This window comes from Ursus americanus, chromosome 35 (assembly GCF_024610735.1).
Source record: "Ursus americanus isolate L20-20 chromosome 35, mUrsAme1.1.p, whole genome shotgun sequence".
Taxonomy (NCBI): domain Eukaryota; kingdom Metazoa; phylum Chordata; class Mammalia; order Carnivora; family Ursidae; genus Ursus; species Ursus americanus.
In genome coordinates, this window is record NC_142161.1 from 1,412,543 (window position 1) to 1,430,116 (window position 17,574).

The 17,574-nt window shown below is 50.2% G+C and overlaps 1 long non-coding RNA gene across 1 annotated transcript in view; it reads right to left on the reverse strand.

Moving 5' to 3' along the window:
- LOC148107074 (uncharacterized) overlaps positions 1-17,574 on the reverse strand; it is a 102,771-nt gene that overhangs the window by 15,107 nt on the left and 70,090 nt on the right. Inside the window, exon 7 of the long non-coding RNA XR_015723065.1 lies at positions 3,858-3,973. This is a non-coding gene — a long non-coding RNA (uncharacterized LOC148107074). The remainder of the gene's footprint in view (positions 1-3,857; positions 3,974-17,574) is intronic.

Below are 17,574 nucleotides of genomic sequence, written 5' to 3' on the forward strand. Positions count from 1 at the left end.
AAGACCCTGAATCTCCAAGGAACTGTTGAAAAGGAAAAACAAAGCTGGGGGCATCACAATGCCGGATTTCGAGCTGTACTACAAAGCTGTGATCACAAAGACAGCATGGTACTGGCACAAAAACAGACACATAGACCAATGGAACAGAATAGAGAGCCCAGAAATGGACCCTCAGCTCTTTGGGCAACTAATATTTGATAAAGCAGGAAAAAACATCCGGTGGGAAAAAGACAGTCTCTTCAATAAATGGTGCTGGGAAAATTGGACAGCTACATGCAAAAGAATGAAACTTGACCACTATCTCACACCATACACAAAAATAAACTCCAAATAGATGAAAGACCTCGATGTGAGACAGGAATCCATCAAAATTCTAGAGGAGAACATAGGCAGCAACCTCTACGACATCGGCCAAAGAAACCTTTTTCATGATACATCCCCAAAGGCAAGAGAAACAAAAGATAAAATGAATTTATGGGACTTCATCAAGATTAAAAGTTTCTGCACAGCCAAGGAAACAGTCAGAAAAACTAAGAGGCAGCTCACGGAATGGGAGAAGATATTTGCAAATGACACTACAGATAAAGGACTGGTATCCAAGATCTACAAAGAACTTCTCAAACTCAATACATGAGAAACAAATAAACAAATCATAAAATGGGCAGAAGATATGAACAGACACTTTTCCAATGAAGACATACAAATGGCTAACAGACACATGAAAAAATGTTCAAAATCATTAGCCATCAAGGAAATTCAAATCAAAACCACACTGAGATACCACCTTACGCCAGTTAGAATGGCAAAAATAGACAAGGCAAGAAACAACAATTGTTGGAGAGGATGTGGAGAAAGGGGATCCCTCCTACATTGTTGGTGGGAATGCAAGTTGGTACAGCCACTCTGGAAAACCGTGTGGAGGTCCCTTAAAAAGTTAAAAATTGAGCTACCCTATGATCCAGCCATTGCACTACTGGGTGTTTACCCCAAAGATACAGACGTAGTGAAGAGAAGGGCCATATGCACCCCAATGTTCATAGCAGCAATGTCCACAATAGCTAAATCGTGGAAGGAGCCAAGATGCCCTGCAACAGATGACTGGATTAAGAAGTTGTGGTCCATATATACAATGGAATATTACTCAGCAATCAGAAAGAATGATTTCTCAACATTTGCTACAACATGGACGGCACTGGAGGAGATAATGCTTAGTGAAATAAGTCAAGCAGAGAAAGACAACTATCATATGATTTCTCTCATCTATGGAACATAAGAACTAGAATGATTAGTAGGGGAAGAAAGGGATAAAGAAAGGGGGGGGTAATCAGAAGGGGGAATGAAACATGAGAGACTATGGACTATGAGAAACAAACTGAGGGCTACAGAGGGGAGGGGGGTGGGGGAATGGGATAGACCGGTGATGGGTAGTAAGGAGGGCACATATTGCATGGTGCACTGGGTGTTATACACAACTAATGAATCATCGAGCCTTACATCGAAAACCGGGGAGGTACTGTATGGTGACTAACATAATATAATAAAAAATCATTATTAATTGGTACAGCCACTCTGGAAAACAGTGTGGAGGTCCCTTAAAAAGTTAAAAATTGAGCTACCCTATGATCCAGCCATTGCACTACTGGGTGTTTACCCCAAAGATACAGACGTAGTGAAGAGAAGGGCCATATGCACCCCAATGTTCATAGCAGCAATGTCCACAATAGCTAAATCGTGGAAGGAGCCGAGATGCCCTGCAACAGATGACTGGATTAAGAAGTTGTGGTCCATATATACAATGGAATATTACTCAGCAATCAGAAAGAACAAGTTCTCAACATTTGCTACAACATGGACGGCACTGGAGGAGATAATGCTAAGTGAAATAAGTCAAGCAGAGAAAGACAACTATCATATGATTTCTCTCATCTATGGAACATAAGAACTAGAATGATCAGTAGGGGAAGAAAGGGATAAAGAAAGGGGGGGTAATCAGAAGGGGGAATGAAACATGAGAGACTATGGACTATGAGAAACAAACTGAGGGCTACAGAGGGGAGGGGGGTGGGGGAATGGGATAGGCCGGTGATGGGTAGTAAGGAGGGCACATATTGCATGGTGCACTGGGTGTTATACACAACTAATGAATCATCGAGCCTTACATCGAAAACTGGGGATGTACTGTATGGTGACTAACATAATATAATAAAAAATCATTATTAAAAAAAAATGACAACTGTCTCCGTTGTTTGGGCTGTTCAAGCACACCGCTACCATACTGTCATCCTCGGTCCACTCTAGGATGAGGAGAGAGCTGGGGACTCCGTTGCCAATGCGGACGAACGTCAGCACCCGGAGCTTGCATAGCATGAACTTCTGGAGACCGGCCAGCAGCGCCGACTGCGTGTGGTTCCCTTGCACGATGGGACTGCGGGGCTCGGGGGTCCAGGTCGTTGGCCCGGAACAGAATCTGGAGCATCCACACACAAGCGTGCATGGTCATGGGGATGCAGGGTGCCAGGAGGGGGCCTCTCAACCACAGGGCAAGGACCAGCAACTGCGGCTTCTCCCCCACAGCAGCGGTGTTTAAGGCTTATGGATCTAGTTTCCATATGCTGGTATTTAGTGGGGAAGACGTGCTCCAGAGCAGAAGAGGAGCTGAGTTAGGACCCAGCCCATGGCAGGGGGAGCTCCCCTGAGCCGTGATTTCCCAGAGCTGAGGCACACAACAGCAGGCACACCAACCACATCCACTAGAACGAGGACTTGGTCATAAACACCGACACTGTGCTTCCTACAGAAGGAGCCAGCGCCCCCTCGGTTTCCCAGGTTCTTGGGAAATTGGGCTCCTGTCTCGAGAGAGTTGCTGGAATTCCCTGCACCCTGGGCCACAGTCCCCCTGGGCTCTGTGCTGCTGCCCATGCACAGACACAGCACCCTGGGAAACTCCAGTCCACGGCCCTGCCTGCTCCTGCTGGTTTGCTAAGTCCTCACTCGCAGCTCATCCTTCCTGAACTGGTCCCTTAGTCCAGGACCCAGAAGGCCATAAGAGATGGTGGACCTCAGGGAGGAGCTTGAAAACAGCAGGGCAAGCTCTATTCTCCAGGACCCAGGTATGTGCTGTGGAGTTGTGGTCACTACACCTGCCCAGTGAGATCCCCACGTCCAGCAGGGCCTGGGGGAGCAACTGAATGCCCACGAGAACAGGAGGGGGAAAACCAGAGGCTGGGGATCAAAACCAAGGAAAGCCTGGAGTTCTGATGCTGGAAGGCTGTACAGGGAGTAACAGACAGGTGTGGGGCCCTATGGGCCACATCCAGGAAAATCCGTCCCACTGCTCGGGGGAAGTGATGTAAACAAAAGCACAGGTGGATAAGTGCAGGTAAGACTAAACCCAGCAAGGGCCCCCCAAGAGGCAGAAAGGTGCTCGCCCCTCCTGCTGTCGCCATTGCCCTGGATGGCCCAGGATGCTGGTGTGCGCACCAGCATGCAGGTAGCTAAGAACACCCACTCAGCACACGCTAGGAGCACACCGCAGCTCACAAAATCAAACCCCCTTCCCTCTCAGACCAGATCAGAGCCACCCACCATGATGACTCCCGTTGTACAAGCCAGGAAGCAGAGGCTCGAGCCTAAGTAGCCGGCTCCTACCCATGTGTTGTTTGGGCCTATGTTAGGAGGTTGTAGTCGTGCCTCGTCACCAGATGGCAAGGAAGTTTAGAGGAGAAAACAGATGTGAACATGACAACACAGGACGGTGCTGCAGGTCTGGAAGACGCCCTGCGCTCCTTAGTCTAAGGGAGTGACACGCAGGAGCACCTGCACAGTCTAAGCACAGGACGGTCACCTCTGACACATACCTTGTAGCCCAGTATGAGCCCGTTCTGGTCCTGTTCAGGCACCAAAGCCCACGTCAGTAAAATCTGGGTGGAGCTGACGGCGTCAGCAGACGTGTTTTCAGGAACGTCTGAAGGAACTGCAAAGGATGAGTAAAACAGATTGGTGCCCAAAGTCCAAAGGCTTCAATAAATAAAGGTCTAATTTTTACCTAATCAAGTTGTCCTTGAAAGAGCAACCAGTTCTGAGCATTTTGGAATGATCAGATTAAGCCGGCAGAGGTATAACAGAAATGTAAATCTCTAATATTAGCAACAAATCCCACAAATCCTGGGTATGTAGGAGCTCAATTTTATCTGAATCTACCCAGCAAGAAAATGTGCTTGGTCTATTTTTAGATTAACTTGTGGGAGCTGCAGACTTGGATCTCAAATGGGAAATCCTCACTCTCAGCCACCCGGGCATCCATGACGCCCCACCTGCGCCAGCCCCACTGCTCTGTAGTTACCCAGAGAGCTGTGGGCAGACTGGTTCTTTATTAGCCCACAACAGTGTCTAAAACAGGTCTTTAAGAAAATGGCACTATTATGCACAAACAAGCACTAAGCAGGGTTTTTCCCCTTCCCATTTTTTGGAATGGAAACAGATTTATCTCTACCACCAGCATCTTCATTACAGGAAACCTGCTCAAAGCAGCCTTTAGAGAAGACTAGATGGTATCTTGGCTATTAGAGCACAGAGAATGGCTGCAGATGGCAGGGGTTTACAGAGAGAGCGAGAAGGCAAACGGGAGCGGCAAACGAAAACATAAAACATTTGCATTCTCCCCTTCTTTGTGCACCATAAAAATGTGGGTAGCAAGGTTTTGCTCTCTCTACAGTCAACAATTACTAATTAAACAAAGCAGAACCAGAAATACTTATAAAAGCTGCTTTCCAGAACTTTAACCCACATCTGAGCATCGGCTTAGTACAGGGCCTGGCAACGTGTGCTCCTCCAAGGATTAGGGTCTTTCCTTCTGTAATTCACTGAAAATAATGCCAAGTGATACAACCTTCCTGGTGTGCTTTCAAAGCAGTCAGAATTTAAAGAAAAGTTTTCTGCAAAGATGATGTGATTAAGAAGTGGATCAAAAAAGAAAATACTGGTGTCCCGCCACGAAGTGTTTGGTAGGAGCCAAATCCTCAATCCTGGAAAGCCACTCCGCTGTTGCCTGCCCTGACCAACCTTCATGGCTCCTGGAGATGGGGCACGATGCCACCTCCCTCCTGGGCCTCCACCGCTCCCCAAGCCAGGGCGGTCCCTCCTCCCTATGTTCTGCTGGCACCCCAGGCTCACTCTGAAATCGCCCCCTGATTTCAGTGTGATGAGTCCTTGGACGGCCGACTCCTCACCGGACATGGTGCTCCAGCCTCTTGCTCGTCTCTGACATCTGGCCTGCGGCCAGGCAAAGGGCAAAAGGCTGGACAAGGGAACCTGGAGTCTCGTGGCATAGAAAGCCTGGGCTCAGCTTGCACCCAACCAAAGAGAATTAGGTGAGGGATGTTCCAGAGATTTCACCTATCCCAGTGACAGTCTCAAGGGCCATGTTGCTCTGAGTTTAGGCAAGTTGGAGCCTGCCTTGACCACGGAACCCACTGAGATATTCTCGGAGAAGTAGCTGGTGAGCTGAAGAGAGGCTTCAGGGAGGGAACTCGACATGGGCAGACAGTACACATGGAGGCCAGGGACACAGTCCCTGCGGCCTGGAGGGCTGGCAGATACCAGAGGGGATTTCATTTGTAAAGTACCTCATGGCTAGAGAAAGCAGAGGTGCACACATCTTAAATAAGTCAATATGACAAAGTGTTCTAATTCTCTAGCAACCCCTCAGAGCAGGCAGTAACCTCCGTGCGTCACAGTCAAAGCACCTGAGCTGGGTGGCTTGCCTGTGGCCATCCCGCTGCGACGTGGCAGAGCTGGGGTTCAAGGTCCCATCTCTCTGACCCCAACGCTTTTGCCATTTGTCCTGTCACTGGCCATTTCATCTGGACACCAGGTAGCCTCAGGGAACTTGTCTGTGGCCTTTCCTGGAGGATGAGTCGGACGGTGATCCATGGAAGGTGGTGAATGTCGGGGGGGGGGCAGGGGAGAGGGGCAGGATGGGGTTTCCTGAAAGATCCCATGGCCAGAGTCCTGGCAGTAAGAGTAAGAAGAGGGACCGCAAATCTGCTCTTCCCCTGAAGAGTGTCTGATTCTGCTGGGTCCCCACTTTCTGAACCTCCTATTTTCCTGGAGAAATGTGATTTTCCCCTGGTCTCTGTTCAGTCCAGTGGGGCCTCATGACCACAATTTATTCAGCCCCGGATTTCACCATGATTTTAGACTCAAAAGCCCCAGCAAGATCCTGAATCAACCCCCATGGAAGGGAGCTTATGTGGTTAGAGACCAGGCAGAGCGTCTCCTAAAGCACGATACAGTGATGGAAGGCACTCATGGGTCCCAAGGCAAGGGCGATGGCTGAAAATGCGCTTCCTTCTTTCCGGTCATTAAACTCGGGGATTCTAGAACACCAAAAGGTGTCGTAAAGTTCATTCTGATGGAAGCAATAAATATAGTTAGGAACTTGTGCTTGCAGGTAAACAAGAATTTAGAGAGCATCTCAGGGACTTTAATATTAAAAAAAAAAAAAACTGTCAGAATCTGCTGCCCATCTGCAGTCCCACAGCCCACCAACTCGTGTGTGGACACCGAGCCCCCAGGATGGGCAGTGCTGACGCGACATCCAGGGAGGGCAGCAGAGGGGCACTGGCCATGGCTGTCTGGTGCCTCCACGCACACGGCATCTCCCCCATTACCTCTGGTCTCCACCCACGTCCCTGGGCTCTGTGCAGCCCCTCTGGGCTGTGGGTTCCCCCAGACCTCGCTTCTCCTGCCTGCTGCCCTGCTCCCTCTGGACCTCAGACTCTCCCTCCTCACACCCCTTGCCCCACGTCCAGCCTTCCCCCACCTCAGTGCACCAGACCAACCAGTTCTTTTCATTTTGTTAATTCAGAATTTTGGATCTAATGGAACAATTAAAAATCAAACCTTCTGGGAAATGAGTATCAATAGCTTCAAGTATCCCCAGTATTCCCGACGTTACTGTGGTGCTGTGAGCATGTGGCCTACGTTAGTTCATTCAGTCCTCACAGCAGACCTTCCAAGTCACTATCCCCGTTTGCAACTGAGAACGCTCAAGCGCAGAGAGGTTCGTGAACTTGCTGGAAACTAGCAAGGGTTTCTAGGGTTGGCCCGGGCTCCACACTTCCCCACAGAGCCTCCGTCCACACACAGCCTTCTCTCTGAAGCACTGATGTGTGTGTGCACACCTGACCGCCCCCCTGACCTCAGTGGGTCACACCTGATACATGGCTGAACGGTTTGATCCAAAGAGTCTTCCCTGAATGTACAGGAGGACAGGGCTTTATGTTCCAAGCTTGTCTACCAATTTTATTTTTTAAAATCTGATCTTGATCAAAATTTACAAAAATACGGCATGTTGTTCATCATGGTAACCTGGATCCCAATCCCAGCGCTTCAAGCACCCTCCAGGGCAGCGTTGCTGGGGTCTGTGACCTCACCTTGATATGTGGGTGGGCTGGTGTTGTGGACGTGGACAAGACCAAAAGACACAAGCAAAGCCCCTGTGGCAGAAAGCACAGCCTGGACACATCGCAGGGAACGGCATGGGAGGCTTGCCACACACAGATGGACAAAGCGGGGGGGCCACGTGGCCGGTAGAGAGGCGCTTGGATTCCTGCACTGCTCCTCAGGGGGCATGCTCCTTGGGGGTGTGTGGCAGCTCAGGAACGTTCCACCTGCTCCAGCCTGCCAGGGGAGGTGGAGGGGCTGCCCCAGCCGGAGCTGGGCACCTTCAGCGGGCAGGTGTCTTACCTGCTCTGAAGTCTGCGTAATTGAGACTAATGACCGCAGGAGCTTCAGAAACCATTTTCTGTTGATCTGAAGTAAATTCTCCACAAGAGAGCAGTACGTCCAATCACAAGCTGTCCGTCTGCCTCCTGGCCCTCATAAATCAGAGTTTATGCAGGGAGAGTGTAAGACGCTGGAATTCACAATAAGCACGATGAGCAATATGCTCGGTGGGCCAGCCGCCCCTGCTTGGGGCTGCCTCTTTCTGATGCCGAACTGACAGAGAGGCCCGGGGCTGCTCACTGTGCATCGTGGCTGCTAAGTTACGGCTCCCCCAGGTGTCTGGACCACCTGGTGCCCCATGCGGAGGACCACACTGGACCGCTGTCGTCCACCCCACAGCCATTCCAAGGGCAGCTGCAGTAAGGAGGCGGCTCTGGAAGGATGGTCCGTGGTTTTCGGAGGCTGGGTTTGCCCACAGACCCAGCTTTTCTTGTGCTCCTCGGTGAGATACTCGGCCTGCAGTCTGGGATAGATTCTGTGTCGCTGCCGGCATGCCCCACCCAGAGCCCATCCATGGTGGGTGCTGGCCTGTCTGTGGGGGCAGAGAGAAGGCTGCACCGAGGGCAGGGGTCACCGGGGAGGTGGCTGGAAGAACGAGTAGTGAGGCCCAGGAGACAACAGCCACTGAGTTCAGCTCCCGTAGGCCCTCTTCCTCCGCAGCCTTCCCAGAGCTCCTGGGATGCTGGGCACACGTCATAGCATGCATGGAAAAGGCAACAGCATGGGCCAGACAGAGCGAGATGGGGATGGGGACCGTAGCGCTGCTGGGAGGGACTGCAGAGCATCGCCCACAGCTCTGAGGTCACGGTGGTGTTGCCAGCCCAGGACCCCAGCGGGCAGCCGTGAAAAGGCCAAGCTCCACGGAGACTGCTACTTTAATGACATGGATTTGTTGAAATAAAATACAAAAAGGAGTTCATTAAGCCCTATTAGCTGGTGAGAACAGAGGCTCATAAATGGAATATTGGCAACCACCGCTCATCTGGGATATGCTGGCCCTGCTCGGTGATGACGTGTGCCCATGGCTTCCCCAAAGCTTTACACTAGGAATGAGCTGTGTGTTGTGTTCACCAAGGACCACGTGTGTATCTGAAGGAAGTCTGGGTGTGCATACGTCTACCCAGGCCTAGCCAGGGTTCTGAGGCTTGGCCCTCGTGAAGTCCGCGGGCCAAGCAGGCAGCCGTGGACACTCTGCCTCCGAAATCGATGGTGAGCGCAGCTCTCATTCCAGCCATGGGCCTGACCGGTCCCCGAGGCGTCTGCTGAGAGTCTTTGCTTCCAAGGGCAGCCTCCATCTATGCACTTTTGGTGTTTCAGCTTTTTTGTTTTCCCTAGCACTGCCTGGCTTGCTTTTTCCTCCCTCTGTATGGCTTAAAGTTAAACTGAACGGGCTCCCTTCTCTGCCCACCCCGCACCATGTTCGGTTCTTCTGCTCCAGGAGACAGGAGGCCTCTCACAGGCGATCCTGTGCCAAGAGACTGGAGAATGAGCTACCTGGTTCCTGCACTGCAGTTTCAGTAGTGACTTCTCCCCTTTCCTGGAGCTACGTTGTTCCTGATGGTGACTATCTCAAAGCATTGGGTCTGAGGGCAGAACCAGACCCATACATGCACTCTGGTTAGAAGTGAGGGGCACAGGAGGCTTCAGAGCAGAGGTGCCCTCTGGGGTCTGTAGGGGTGGTCTGCAGGGGGCTCTGGCCCAGCACAGGCGACTATGTGTGGTTTTGAGACAAGAAGCAGGAGGGGTTGGCACCAGGAAGTTCCCTGACTAATGGGAGAGAAAAGAGTTTAGGGGAGGAACGCAGTCCCCAGGCTATGCCCTCAGGCACACAGGACACGGCCTGGAGCCTCAGACACAGCACCGCGACACAGTGATGCTGGGCACCTCCCGCCTTTGTCCCTGGGGGACAATGGGGAGCTTAAGCTTGAGCTGTTCCAAAGTTCAGGGTGAGGGGGTGCTATACGCCTGTCTGTGGACACAGCCTGTCTTTGCGAAGCTGAGTTTCTGGTGATTTCTGTGATATGGGAGCAGGTACAGCATGAAGACCAATGAGGGAAATTACGGAAATTAAGGTGGTGGCGTTCACTCCGATCCCACATTCAAGAAGGTGGGCAGAGCCCGATCCCATCAGGAACATCAGGAACACACATCCCTGAAGCCTCAGGATGCAGGTTGAGAGAACGGAGGCAGAAGCCCCAGGCATGGCAGGAGGTGCTACAGGCAGAGTCCCAGAGAGCGCCTGCCACAGACTGTGTCCCAGACTGAGTGGCTGAGCTGTGGAAACATGAGCGGCTGGCTTGACATTTCAAGTAATGCTCAGGAAATGGAAGGGGCCGCTGGAGGCTGTGGCCCTGGTGCCTCCTCCCTGCAGGCCCACGAAGAAATGGAGGGTCTGGGAGATAAGGTAAAGCTCCCACCTTCCTCTGAGGCCGAAGCCACCCAGATTTTTTTATTTTGAAGCCAAGATTTAAATTAAGCTTCCACCTTTCAGGTTAAAGCTCTTCTGTTCTAAAAAAAAAATCATCGAAGCCCCACAACAGACACCTGCAGCCCGTGAGCAGTCTGCCTGGCAGCCTGGCTGTCCTCACTTCGAGTCCCCAGGGGACACTGGGTGGAGCACAAAGGGTGTGGGAGCCAGGACACAAGGGTTGCGCTGTGAGGCCCAGGTTTGGGCAGGGGTCAGTGCCGGGTGTGGTGACTGAGCTCTCCTCTCTGCCGACAGCCAGGCACACGTGTCCACTTCCCTGAGAGGCTTCCAGTGCCCGTCCCCCAGCCAGCTGGGCAGTTTACAGCGATGCCCATCTCCCTTGTTGGGGTGAGATTGTTTTTCCTTTTTCCAAAGACAGGGATACTAACCTGTAATGATGCCATTTTTCTCCAGGGGCTCTTACAAGCTGACCTTGAGCGATGTGTCCAGAATCTCCATGAAACTCAGGTGTCCCACAGCTCCTGGTTCTTGCAATGAAAACTAAAGTCACCAGTTAACACGAGGGCCCCCTTCTCCTTGGGTCAGATGTGCGTGGACAGTTCTAACCAGGGAAGGGAAGTGGGAGCTCAGGCTGGGGCCTGCAGGCCGAACTCGAAGGAAATGCCAGCAAAAACTCAAAAGAGGCAAGGCACTTTGAGGTGCAAAAGGCCTCCTAGGTCTGAGCATGTAAATTGTTTTACTCAGCTGCATTCCGGCCATGCCGAGAACCAAAAACAGGCAGTGGGAAATTTATACACACCTCCTTCTCCCTGACCTACTCTACTGAGAACAAGCAGGGGCAGAATCAGTGACGGAGAGGAGCCAAGGGACCCATTCACTCAGCACAGACTGAGGAAGCTCAGGCCCCATGCCCGGCAGGGACACCAGGCTCCCCCTGAGCTGCCCCGGCCTCATGACTCCCCTGGGCAGGCCCTGAATGTGCTACACCAAGATCTTTTTAATCATACCACATGCAGTATTTCAAGCTTAAAGTAGGAGAGCATGAAGACAAGGGTGTTGGTTGTCCTGCCCAAGAGCAGAGCTCGGGGCATCCCCGCAGGGAAGCCTCACCTGTTCTGGAGACTGCCGGCCTCGCTTGCAGACGGCGGATTCAGTACCCGCTGCTCAGCGCCACTCGGACCAAGCTCCCTAACACAACTCCTAATTTAAAAAGGAAGCAGGATGAGAGACTGTGGACTCTGGGAAACAAACTGAGGGCTTCGGGGCGGGGGTGGGGGGGAATGGGGTAGGCTGGTGATGGGTAGTAAGGAGGGAACGTATTGCATGGTGCACTGGGTGTTATACGCAACTAATGAATCATCGAACTTTACGTCAGAAACCAGGGATGTACTGTATCGTGACTAACGATATAATAAAAAAACATTAAAAAAAAAAAAAGGGAAGCAGGGCGCCTGGGTGGCTCAGTTGATTAACCCACTGCCTTTGGCTCAGGTCATGATCCCGGAGTCCCAGGATCCCAGGATGGAATATCACATCAGGCTCCCTGCTCAACGGGGAGTCTGCTTTCCCTCTGACCCTCCTACCTCTCGTGCTCTCTCACTCTCTCTCAAATAAAAAAAATCTTTAAAAAAACAAAAACAAAAACAAAAAAGGAAGCAAATATGGAAACAGCTTCAGCAAATATACTCATCTGGGTGAAACTTTCAAAAGACATTTTATGGATAAGCTCAAACACTGACAAGGGCCACTCTCTGAGTCAGGGAGATGGTAAAATAGAATGGTTGTTGAATCCAGCTCATACTCCTCTGGGTTTGAGTTTCCAGAAAGACATTCTGATGGATTTTTGAACGGACTTGTTCTTTTCTTGATCGATAGAGCAGCAAAGAAAGTTTTTTGCTCCTTTTATACTCTCAGTGTTTCTGCTTCTTGGATTCCTGTCCTTATCTGCTGTCCTCTAGCTCTACTGGAACCAGCTGGCAACATCTAGTCTTAAAATTTATATTCTATTTCCTCTTTACTGTGTTGCCCGCCCTCCCTGCCCCACTCCCAAGTTCTTATCACTTGGAGCTTTGGAAAAGGAGGCCTGCAAGATGTGGAGCCAGGGGAGGTGCCCTCAGCGGGAGAGCACAGGTGGGGGGGGGGGGCAGGTGCCTCCAGCACTGGCCGGTCCAAGCCATCTGCCCTCCTTCCACCTTTCCATAACACAGTGCATGCTCTGAACAGCATCGATATGCTCCCCAGCTACCAAAAAATTGTGACTCTGTTAGAAAATTCTAAAAAGATGACATTGCTTCCAGTTTTCTCAATTTCCAAAAAAGAAATTTCCAATTTCTCTTTTTACCTAATGGGGGGCAAAAATGCACTTAAGGTTCTGTTTCCTGGCCACAGAGCTTAATGGGAGGTGTCCCCACTATGTCTGTTGGCTTGCTTAACTGGCAATGTGTGTGTGTGTGTGTGTGTGTGTGTGTGTGTGTGTGTGTGTGTGTGTTTCGTAAGTGAGGAATTCAAGCAGGAGTCTTAACTCTCTTCTTTGGAAGGAGTTGCCTTCTTTTGCCACTTTTTATTTTTTAATAAACATTCTCCGAAAAATGAAATCTGATATTCAGTTGGACATGGCTGTGGCTGGAACAGAGGTGCTGCGCTGGCCTCTTCTTCAAATAAACGAAATAGAGGAAAACATCCACATAATGAAGAGCTATAAGGGGGGGTGCTCATAACATCTGTCCTTCCCCACCTCCCTCCCCACCCCATCAACACATGTAAAGGGGCTCCGTTGTGCTTTCCTACAGATGAATGCAGAAAGTACCCTTCAGCCAAGCCAGGCTCCTCTCTCCTCCGACACCCCACGCGGGCCCCCTGCACGCCCCCTATGCACCCTCAGTCCCACACAACTGGGCCAGAACCCAGCGGTGTCACCCTTCTCTTAGCCCCCTTGTCCCATACTTTCCCCACCAGATCCCTATGAACCTTTTGATTCAGCTCTGTGTTTGTCTGTGTCTGTGTGTGTGTCCTGGGTTTCAATGTCAAATAGATGTCCTATTGTAGTCCAAAATGTCCACAGACTCCTGCAAATCCACCTACCATGTGAACAGAAGTTAAGATGAGATCTTGCTTCTTTTCCATTCTATATCCAACCTGCGCTGAAAACCTGGAAGTAATTTCTGTCCATGTTTGATACATGCAGATTGAAAAAAAAACACAAATTCCAGCCTTTTCCAGCTATGTGACTTTGGGTAAGTTCATTATCTCTTAGAGCTCCCATTTATCTCTGTGGAATAGGAGCAGTGAAGCTTCTCTCTCAAGACTGCCGGGGGTATGACCAAGGTGAGGCATAGCATGTGCGTGCATAGCAGAGGATAACAAAACCTCTTACAGGGTGGCTTCCTCCAAACTGCTAGCTTCCTAGCCTTTCTTCTTTCCTGAAAATTCTAAAAGACTGAATTGAGCCCATTCCTGATGGAACATCCCACATCATTTTGTGGACTTCTTAATTAATGTTGTAGCTGATTCTGGGAGAATCTGCAACATTATCCTATTCTGTAGGTGCAGCCCGAGGTCTAGGACGTCTCAAGGATTGAGAAACAGATCTTTCGTGCAATGTTATTTATGGCACATTGACAACTTCCTAAGAGGAGATGAGAATGGAGCTTGCCAACCGAGTGTTCATTTATAATCCTTACTTTAGAAAACCTTTCAAAGCCCAAGTGAACATTTAGGAGCTTTTACTAATGTTTCAGAAATGTGGATAACCCAACGTTTTTCCCATCTCTCTTTAAATATGAAATATTTCTTTTTCATTAGAAGGTAATGTTCAGAAACCAGAATCAATCATTATAGCACAAAAATACCTGTTACAGGAAAAAATGATAAAGAAGTAAAACCAGAAAAAATTAAAACCTTATTGTGTTCAAAATGATGATTTATACTATCATTTGTCTTTAGACCCTTTATAGAAACACCAGCATCTGCGTCTTTGTGACCACAGTTAAGAAACAGATGGAAGTTCGCTCATCTACACGGGCATATTTTAGGATCTAGTGGTCATCTCTCACACTCATGCTCCCACAGGATTCCATGCTCAGGCTCCCGAGAACCTGGCAGTCACACTGTGTCTGCATGGGTCTCTCACGGGAAGTTGAACCGTTTTTAACAAAACATGAACTCGGAGGCCAAACACTGCCTCAGCATTAGATTTGGACCCCTTGTTGCTTCAAATGACTATAGTACTCTCCTTCTCCTAAATGATAGGAAAGTTGCTGATGTCGACATTGGCAGTAAGAAAAATGGGCATTTAAGTTATGCAGAACTTACACATTATGGCTTTTTTTCCACTTGCAACTGAAAGCATATGGATTGCCAGAGCGTTTTGAAAGAAATTCCTGAGTCAATTTAAGTTATTTTCCATTTCATTTTGGGAAATCATGATGGAAATCTGACGAGCTGATTCCAAATGAGCTGGATTTTGGGCCGCAACTCCTGTGGCAGGAGGGACATTTCCTCTCACCCCCTTGGAACGTTCACATGGCTGGGACTTACAGTTTTGCTGCTCGATTTGTAAGTTAATATGTCACATTTTAAAAGGCCTAGAGCAGAGAGGGTCTTGGAGGCACGGCTAAGAAAATCTAGTCAATGGAATTGGCAGACAGGATAATGGCAGAATAGTGGATGGGCAGGCGGAGTATGAAGAGCGGGGGTGTGTGTGTGTGAGAAAGTTTATATTAAATAATCCCCACATGTCCAAGTTACCCCATGCTGACAATGCAAAGAGCCCAAGTAGACAAACCACTCATTTTAATAGATCTCAATAATAAATGGGATTGAAAAGAAGAATGGGCCATGTGACAGGTGAGGAGTAGGTTCAAAATTACTTCAGGGATCAATAGCACATTATGTTGAACTCAAGGTACAGATGACTTGCTCATCATCAATTCTGGGAGCTTCTGTGAAGGAAATACACTCAAGAGCCAACCTGTGTGCCCAGCAGCAGGTGGGCGCTCCCTGCCCCTGCGGACAATGCTTGCCCGTCACACATGTCTCCTGTGGGTGTCAGCAAGGGCTGCCCGCATGTGCTTGGCTAGCCCCCAGGCTGAGGCTGGGACGTTCCTGAGTGATCTTTGAGAATGACCAGCCACCATGTCACACACCGCCTCACGGTGGCGGGAGCCGCACCAGCTCTCCCTGGCATTGTGATGCTTTCTCAAGAGGACCTAAATCCAAAGAGCTTATTAAAGTCAGGACAAATTACATCTCATTTCCCCTAATGGATCGGGCTTGCCGCTTGGCCGAAAGGAGGAGGAAAAATCAGGCGGGCTGGCTGGAAGCTTTATTCTTCCTGAAGCCCAGGTGCTTCTTGCTGTTCCCAAGTCCTGACAGACTCCAGAATTATGTGCCTATACGTTCTGATAATTTTCCAAATTAGGCTGACAAATAATTTTATGAGTTATTCTCTTCCCCTGTAATACACAGGCATTTAAATTATTCTCTTTCCAGCTGCAAGGACCAGCTCACTCTTACAGGCTTTCTCGATACGCGACACTAGCAGCCATGGAGCACCCCAAGCCCACAGAAAGGGGACCCAGTGGCCACAAGCACCTTCAGCTGGTGCCCAAACAGACCACAAGCTGAGGCCTTGAGGCCAACGGCCCTCGGAGCCGTGGGGCTCATGTCTGCTAATTCTGATGTGGGCAATTCTGAAGAATCATGAGGCCCTGGGCATGCAGCCAGCCATGACACAGAAGGTCACATGATTTTAGTCTAGAAATTGCATCTCCTCTGGGTTTCACTCCTCAGCAGGATTTGCTGTAGAAAGCAAGGCAGAAACTGCTAGCTGCCTTCGACTGTCTGCCCCCCCTTCCTTTCTTAGCAACGGACGGAAATGTATAGAGCTGAAAGAGCACCTTTCCAGGCTTTCCTGTACAGAGATATTCCATGAATTCTAAGCATAAGTCGTCAGCAGAAGGAACTTCTAAGAATGTTCTTCAAAGACTAGTGTTACTTTCATAGTTGGCCACAAGATGTAACCCTGTGCCTTCTTCCTTCTAGAATGTGGACATGACAGCTGGCATCCCAGGAGCCAGCTTGCAGCCCCAAGGCAAACTCTAAAGATGGCAAAGCAAAAAGAAGCCTGACCCTCTGGGGACCACGGAGCTGCCACTAACACCCCATGCAGCCCAAGGCCCGCTCTTGATGGGAGAAAATAAAAACACCCCTGCACTGTGTTTCAGCTGTTACTCTGGGTCTGTTTCTCACAGCTGGAGAGACCACCACTACAGACAGTGGAACCCTAACTCCTCTGCTGCAGTCCCACCATGTAGATCCCAGTAAAACCTCTTTTCATGTCGATGGAGGATCCCTCTGAGTCTCTGTGCTGGCAGTCGTTGAAGCACGCCTGTCACACTGACCTTGTGCACAGCCGGGGTGTGGCCACACCCGAGCGAGGCTGGCTTCGTTGGTCGTTCTCGCTCTGCTGTCACAGATGTTCGTACCCCCTTCCGGGCTAGGCCGCAAGTCACCAAGAGTCACGGTGTGTCGTAGGAGCTCAGGGCTTTCCAGGCCTTGACCTCGTCTTCTCTCGCAACCGCCCCCGAGGCAGTCAGCACAATGTTACAGATTATAAGCTTATAGTGGGGAACTTGGGGCTCACAGATGTTTCTGGGCAGATGTGAGTGAACGTGTGTGTGTGTGCAGACAGCTCACAAACCCTTGCTCTCCATCATCGTCTCCCTAAATTATTCATGGCCCCCGTTGTTGCCATTTTTCTTCCTAATGCCTCACCTTCTAATCAGCTCATTTTTTATCTGGTTTATTCCGCCCCTGCTCCAGACAAGTTCCCCCGCCCCCACACCCTGGTTCTTCCCAACCACACGTCTAAATCCTCTCTTATGTACGTCCTGTCTTGGGCGGGAACATTGATTCAGGGACAGAATTTACAAGCTGCTTTCCCTTTGTTCAGCTGTGGGGTGGTTGACCAGGATGCTCCCGAGGAGCAGGGCTGGACCCACACAGTGTGAGCACACGGCATGCATGGGGCCAGCTGCCTCCCCTGCACGTGCAGCCCTCCTGACACCCGTCGAGTGTCACAGCCATGCCCAAGGGACAGTATCCCAATGCTGTGATCAACAAGGGTCTCACCCCTGATCTGTCCTGGGGCTCGGGCTTGCCCCTCAAACAAAGGAGGGTCAGGGTGAGCAGTGCTTCCCAGTGAAGACTCAGAGGCTGTCACAAGCCTAAGAAGCTCTGTCGAGTGACCAGGGGATGGGCGTGGGAGTACGTATACTGCAGGATCTGGAAACATCAGGAAAAGACCCACTGCATTCCAGAAGCACGGGGTCCTTTCCCCAGGGTGTTACAGTCATGTG